The sequence below is a fragment of the Saccostrea cucullata genome, unplaced genomic scaffold, assembly GCF_032062105.1.
Source record: "Saccostrea cucullata isolate Sc308-1 unplaced genomic scaffold, CSIRO_AGI_Scuc_v1 ctg882, whole genome shotgun sequence".
Classification (NCBI taxonomy): Eukaryota; Metazoa; Mollusca; class Bivalvia; order Ostreida; family Ostreidae; genus Saccostrea; species Saccostrea cuccullata.
This window is the reverse complement of record NW_026929151.1, coordinates 21835-30184: the sequence shown is the minus strand read 5'-3', so window position 1 is coordinate 30184 and position 8350 is coordinate 21835. Positions and strand designations below refer to the sequence as shown.

Below are 8350 nucleotides of genomic sequence, written 5' to 3'. Positions count from 1 at the left end.
AATACAATCATGTAGATTAACCTTTAATACGAGTTTTACATGGTCTTTAAAATAGCAAAACAGTTTTATTTATGTATAACTGAACATGTTTCTCTGAATATGGTTTCTGTTTTACATTAGCGAAAAATCATAATTGTGATACCAAATAGTATTGTGGACGAGTATATAATGTCAAATATTAAAACCAAATTCAAAAACCCAAAAAAAAAAAACCAAAAAAAAAACCAAATATTGAAATAAATACCTTTACAATAGTACCTAAGATTCGTAAAAACGGTGGTCCGTCTTGTTTATTTGCACGCGATTTAAACCTTTCTGCACTCATTTTTCTTTATTTATTTCCCAGACTAATAACAAAGAATAGCTGATAAGTAGGGCAGCTGCCAGGGATGGGGTCCTGACTAAGCTCCCTCTATAACAATACATTGACATAATAATATGCCCTACAGCACCACGGAGCGCCTTTCTGCACTTATCAATCCTTCTGTGTATGTTTTTACTTTGCTCTTTGAATTTTCAATTTCTTTTTATCTTATCTTATCATATCTTCAACTCTTTTAAAAATATCGTTGCTATAGAATGACTGACCGTTGTCTTTTCCCATTTTCTCGATCATTGACAGCATATGTCGTACTTCTTTCTCCCGTTCTTTCTGCTGCCCTCTGTATCCAATGGCCATATATCTTCCTTGTATTTCGTATAATGGATAGGTTTGAATTCATCGCTTTTATTCATCGTGCTGACAAAGTCCTGAATAGTCAGGTCTCCATTTTCTAATCTATCTTTCCCAGTAAATACTACAATCATGAATTTTTTTTGCATCTTCTCCAAAAACTTTCATGAATAAATCTACGGTCTTTTGTTCTTCCTCAGTAAATCTTCCAACTTGAACAACCAAGATTATAGCATGAATACGAGGAGATGTAAGAAAGCAGCATTGAGATATTTCTCTGAGAACTTCCATTGCTGTTCGATTTGTATCAAATAGTCCTGGAGTATCAACAACGACCAGTTTTTTACTGAATCTCTCCGATTCCTTGTACTCTGTTTTGGTTATGACTGATGTTGCTGAGACTTTAGCATTGAATGCATTACATCCTAATATGGTGTAACCTGTGGTACTTTTGCCAACGCCAGTCTTACCGTTTAGTAACATCCGCACCTCGCCATTTATTTCTGTATCAGGAATTCAAGATTTTATTTACCTAAGGTCTCAATCTCAGTATATTTATATTTCAGAAATACAAAATAGTTTTATAAAATTCTGTCTGTAGTTTTGACTACAAGCCATTTAAGATTAAACAAATAATTACAATTTGTAGTGTACTCATCATCTGCAATTTGAAAAACTCAATTTCGGAGTAAAAGGAGGTTTTATTATGCTAGTGATTCTGACTTCATATCCTATGTAAACTAACAAATAATATCATTAATCAAGTTTAGAAATTGATTTTTTTAGACTTCAAAATACAAAGGTTACTAGTCAATCATAATTGTAATTGCTACAGACTGACATATCCTATTACCCCTTTTTTGGGGAACTTTTATAGTAGCTACAGTGTAGTAATGCATAAACCTGTGAATAAACAATTAAAATTCGTCTTAATTTAAACAATATTTTATTACGAATAAACATAATTGGATTGGACAGCAGGCACTGCCTATATAAGTCCTTTCCACAATACAAGATCAAAGTCATACATGTACAATTAAATATTATTAATATAACATTGAAAAATATAAATATGTACATGCATATGTTCAGTAGAAATGTATATGACAAGGCAAATTAAGGAGAACAAAAAAAAAGAGAAATATATGGGCTGATGATATAATTTAAATTTATATTTTAACATATATGAATGGCAATTATATTAATAATTGTATAAATTTAAAAAATGAATAAGAAAACATAAATAGGTTTTGGTTCTGTGATTTGACAATTGAAAAACAAAAGCAGATAGAATATCATGCAAATCGCTTTGTAGTTGCAATAAATTCTTGAACAAGTTTAAATATTGCAATATTTTGGTTGTATGAAAGATTTTTGTCTCCATTTAGAATAAGTTGTAAAGATAAAGGCATTGGTAATTGCAAAGTATTAAAGTTTTGTATTAGGTTCTGTCTTTGCATACAGTATTTTGGACAATTCATAAAAAAGTGATATGATGTTTCTGAACTAAACCCGCACATGTCACAACTTTTATCTTCCTTTAAACAGGTCTGGACGATTTCTAAATAAGGAAGTCAAGAGCGATAACCGTGAACTGCTATAAATACACAGAATAAACAAGGTGCTAATCCTTCTGACCAATCAGATAACAGCATTTAGACAAACCCATGAAAAAATAAATAAAACACGTGGTTTTAAAGTTTTTTGCTCAAAAGATTTTTTTAAAACAAACTCTTTGTAAAATTTTTGCACATTTAAGAATAACATAATATTTATGACAATTCTACCGTGAACAAACACGACTCTAAAGCTTAGAATACGTTTTAAGTGGTATTAAAAATATGTCACTATAGGAGATAGGAATCCCAAAAGTTAATCTAACGTTAAAAATTTGATATAAATACGGAAATTTTACAGTTTTTTTTAGCCTGACATAAACATCTTATTGAATGGATGTTTGTCTTATTTTTTTTCTGAATGTTTATTTCAAACTCGTCCAATGCAGTTTCTCATATGCGAGGTAAGATATTGGGATAAGTCGCAGACTCGCAATGATGTATAATTATTCTCTTTAATTTCCTCCCAGTTTTACGTCTTTCCTTATGGGTACCGTAAGGCTGTATAGCTTAAAGCCGCTTGGTCCGATTCTAATCGCTAAAAATATATATTCGTTTTTCTTCTTGAAAAATAATTGTCCACAAATTGTTTCAACTTTTGTCAAATTATATTACCAAAGCCTTTTTCTTTTAAAAGATATTAAAATTCAAAAGTTAAAAAAATAATTATTGTTAGGTCACACAAAAAATAATCCTATGTTGATCATTGTTGATATTGCGGGAAATCACCTTCGAAAAATTAAATTTATCGCTTACATGTTTATCTCATGAAGAACAAACCCGAGCATTTTTTTCACAACAAAGTACATACAATACCTGTACACGGACAATATTTAAGCTCCTTTAAAAAAAATCAATTAAAAAATCTGATTTTTCTTTTTATTCTTTAAATATGCATATTAATATAAAAATTACTATGGATTATATTCAATTAATTTCTTAATTTTGAAAAATGTATAATGACTAACTTAAAAGGCTACTACTAATAGAGAAAAAAAAAATACTCGGGTTTGAATTATCTTCATTATTAGATATATCCGATAAACTTTTTTTTTTCAAAATTGACTTCACAACAGATCTTAACTTCCGTCAGGAACTACTGTTTGTCAATAAGGTTTTTAATCTGCGTTTTCCATGTAAGGATTGTTGTAATAAACAATTAAGTCAATCTTATAATGTATTTTTTATATATTATCTATGTAATGACGTACTTTTATTGTGTAAGATAATATGTGCCTGTTTCGGGTTAAGCGGCTTTAATAAACATTCGACGCTCATGAAACCCGTGATATTTTAAAACTATGTGTAGTCCTTACGATAAACACTTACAAGTGTCAAGTGGATCTATAGACATGGAATTCAAGCAGTAAAGATGGTAATCGGACGGCTAAGCAAAATTATGTTCCAACATATAGTTTATTCTGGTAAATATTAAAATTGAACTTGATAAGAACTTGCTAGTGCGATTTATTCCTCCGTAAACAATTACATTATCATGCATTATTTTTTATTTCGTTATCGAGATAAAAATGTCAATGTTGTTCACGGTAAATATGTTGGGAATACCGCATTCTTCAAAAGTTTTTATCTTACTTCTAAAGGTTTTTTGTTGAAAAAATCTTTTTGAGGAAAAAAAACAAAAGCACGTGTTATCTCTTTGTTCTGTTAAAATATGTTTTGGGGTGTGTAAAAATGCTGTTGTCTGATTGGACAGAAAAATAATTACGTGAACATGTTGTATATTTATAGCAACTTTCAGTTATCGTTCTTGACTTCCATATTTAGAAATCGTCCAGACCTGTTAAAAAATGATTAAATAAGTCAGCATTTAAATTCAAGCATTATTTCGCAACTGACAATGCAATATATTCATTTTACGACTTCTATAATTGTAATATTTCTTAGGTTTTATGCAGTATATATTCTTTATGGCAGTCTTGAATGATGTAAGTGAAGAAAGATTTCGGATATTAAATGGTAAATCATTCCAAAGTCATATATATATATAGTTGAGGGGAGGAAAATTTTCATAAATAAAGTTGTTTTGGCTTGTGGAACATGAAATGTAAGATTGTCCTGATTCCTTAAGGGATAAGAATTATCTGGAAGAATGCATTGTTGTAATAAATCTTGCAAATACTGGGGTGCTTATCTTCAACTCCAGTTACAGAATGACTACTACAACACGGGGGATAGACAAAACTCTCATTAATTATACCAGTGTTGGTAATGATTAGATCTATGCATGTACCCACACTTCGAGTGAAATTAGTAGGTTCATGAATCAAATTCGAGAGACCAAACCTTTGTAAGAGAAGTTCAAACTGTGAACTTTGATCTATCAAAACGTTGACATTGAAATCTCCTAATAGAATAATTGTTGAATTTCATTCCAGTACTTTTTCAATATTGGAGCAAAAATTGTCCCAATAGTCTGCAAATGAATTGGGTGGTCTATGCAATACACCAACAAGAATTTCTTTTCTTAATAACATGTACTTCTGACCATAAGATTTCTAAATTAATAGTATTTAAATCTTCACGCTCATAAAATGCAAGTTTATTGAATATATACATTGCAACTCCTCCTCCATGCCTATTTCTGTCTAGACGAATAGGTGGATGAAATCCATTTATTGCTAATACCTCATTTTCTATGCTGTTATCAAGATGTGTTTCACTAATTGTTACAATATCAAAATTTGATAGTTCTGCAGTTATAATATCAAGTTTTGGTAATAAGCTGCATACATTGTTGTGTGCTATTTTCAATGAACTAAGTCTCATATTATCTGAATGACCTGGGTTTGTTTCAATGCATCCAAGTATTAGAAGAATGCGAACCACAGTGACATGATAATGAATATTAGAATATTTATCACTGTAGTTGGCGACATACAAAGGGATAAATAAAAAACTACTTACTATCCATGGCTTAGATATACTATTCACAAATTCACAATTATTGGTGTCAAAAATAAGAATATATTCAAGGGAGATATCGAGCAAAGCCATGGGTCGTGGAAATCTGTATAAAACCGGATATACCTTGAAGAATACTAAACACAGAACCAAATCTGCACAAGTACTAGAAAAATAAGTGTGCGAAAAAACAAAACAAGAAAAAACATATATACAAACTAAATAAGAAAAGAAATGTCTTGAAGGAATGACATCTTTCGTATTGTAATGACATGCAATACGAAGTAGAGATATTTCTATAATGTATGTACAAAAACCTCATTACATGCATGTACATGTATACAAGATAAGCATTGATGCTCCGCAAAATATCAAAATGATTAGAAAATCATTGATTTCCCCCCGTTCACACATAGACGCCGCTTCTACTACGATCAAAATGTGGTTAAAAGCGTGGCGAATCGTGACAAATCGCAAGAGGGACGTCGTGGGGTCGTCAGAAGCGTAGTATGATCGCAGTAGAGTCTTCATGATCGGAGAGCTCTACGCTCTCACCACGCTTATTTTGAACATGTTCAAAACAAGTGTAGCGGGATTGTGGCCAACAAGAATCGGGGTGGAGTCGTAAAAAGAGCGTAGTAGAAGCGCCGTAATCGTACAGGCAGCGCGGAAGCATCTTAGAAAGATCTTCATGATCGTAGTAAAAGCGCCGTGAGAGCGTAGGAACTAACCAAACACGCTCATACAACGCACGCTCCTTCTACGTTCGTACTACGTTCTCACTACGATCCCTCTACGTTCCTGAAGATCCTACGAAGACCTACAATGACCTTACGCCGATCATTCCACGACTGTGGCAACGCACTTTGAAAAAATTACGCACTTTGAAAAAAAATTTCAAAGTGCGTTAAATTTGGGACCAACTCAACGCACTTTGAAAAAAATTTTCAAAATGCTTTAAGAGTCTACATCAATATATTTTATCATGGAGACACTGAGCGCACTTTGAAAAAAAAAATCATATTTTAGCCATGGAAAGATTTTATTTGTTATTTATCTTTCAAAAAACTAAGCCTAACCCTAACCTTAAAAATGAATTGATTTACTCCCGTCGAAAAGAGGAGAAGACGGGTATCAGATCCCTCCGTCGAAATCTTTATCTTTCCAATACATAGGTGTCGGTAACAAACGGGGTAGGGGAGCAATAAACCTAAAAAAGGGTACGCTGCATTTTCAATGCTTATACGATTTTTATATCTTTCCAAAATAAGTGAAGGGCTTAGCCCTCCCCCCCCATCCCTTCCCCTGGCCCTTCGCCCAGTCTCGATGACTATGCTATACTCAAAGCATTCATATAATTATGTATTTACCTAACTGGTATGACGTTGAAAACTTTCAATAATAAATGAGTTAATTAAAACAGATGAAAACTAGAAATTTTTAAGTACAGTAAAACGTATGAGAGAGAAAGAATTTTCATAGTTTTGGACAATCAAATTGGCCCCTTTTTATTTTGATAAATGCTAAGTTGCTTGAAGCTGCCCTCTGTTAGTGCCCCCTATACACCTTTACATCTACTTATCAGAGACTAGAATTAAAAAAAAGAAAAGAAGAAAGGAATTAATGAACTTCAACAATCGACACTTTTTTTTCAAGACCCTTTAATTTTCCCTTTTATTTTATCAAAACCTTAAATATTTAAAACGTCAATATCTCAGGTCCTACAGTGACTTTATCATAAAAAAGTTTTCAAACCAGGATCTGTTATTTATCATACCGATTATTTGAAGGAATATTGATCAATCTTTACGTTTTTTTTTTCAAAGTGCGTTAATATGGTCGATATTAACGCACTTTGAAAAAAAAAATTTCAAAGTGCGTTAGCTTGGTCCCAATTTTGAAAAAAAATTTCAAAGTGCGTAATTTTTCAAAGTGCGTTGTAACACACGACCTATCAGACAAGAGTGTGTTCTTATACCGCTGATATTTGACCAATCATCATCTGTTAACTAAATGTAAAGGGTGACATTATACTTGGTGATCATTTACAATTGAGTATTTTCACTTCTTGTTACAGTTATAATAATTAGAAATGCCCTAAACCATGTGGTAAAGGCCGAAAAAAAACTGCGGTCGCAAGATATGTATCATCGCTAAAATTGTACAACAAAAATCTGCAGTTTCAAGACATATTTGCATCATTCGCCAAAATCGTACTAGAAGCGTAATGCAATCGCAATATAATCGGCACCACCGTAGCGATATCGCGGTACAGTCATCTAGGTCTGTGTAGCGTCGTAGTATGGTCTTCAATGTCGTAGTGGCAGCGTAGCGTAAACGCACTAAACACGGCTTCTTGTCGGCAACGGTCTGCGTAACATCGTAGTAGAAGCGTGTTAGCAGCGCGTTAGACGTAGGGACATCGTAGTACGGTCGTAACGAAGAACACAATTTGCCAATTTGCTCTATTTAGACGCCGATCGGCTGCGATCTGCCCCGATCCAAAAAAATTTCAGATCGTGGCTTGATCGGGATGATCGCCGTAGAGTCGCAGCTCTGTGTGAACGGGGGGTTAGACGTGTTATTTAAAAAATTTATAATTTCTATGATGAATAGAAAACGCTTAAACGCAAGTTAAGTCAATTCATGTAATAATGATCAGAATGTTACTTATTTAAACCTTCCACTGATCTATAAATAGACACGGAAATCCCCATACACTAAAGTCTTACCACTCAACAATGTGAGTTGTGCATACTGGTACTTTACCCGTACTGGGGAGCTGCTGTGGACGTCAGTGGCTTCGGGGCGATTAGTTTTTGCAAATCACTGAGACAGTTAATTGTTCAGCGTTTTTACAATCACTCGCCCGTCATAGACCCATGCTGTCAATCAGCTATTCCCATGCGAATTTCCTCGCCTGAAACAATAGGTCACTTCTTCTTTTCGTAAGGGCCTCGTTAAGATTTTGTAACCGTTTGCCTCATTATCATTGAAGGTTTTAAGATGACTTTTATGGGCGAATACCATGGCTCGATCTCTATATGATAGGAACTGGACAATAATGTCCAGCGGTCGCTGGGGTTCGGCCGCATTATTGGTTTCACCTGGAAATCTGCCCACAAGGTGGGTCCGTCCA

General features: G+C 33.4%; 1 pseudogene; it reads right to left on the bottom strand.

Moving 5' to 3' along the window:
• Positions 1–496: 496 nt before the first annotated feature.
• Positions 497–5221, bottom strand: LOC134279918 (GTPase IMAP family member 9-like; annotated as a pseudogene).
• Between the last annotated feature and the right edge of the window lie 3129 nt (positions 5222–8350).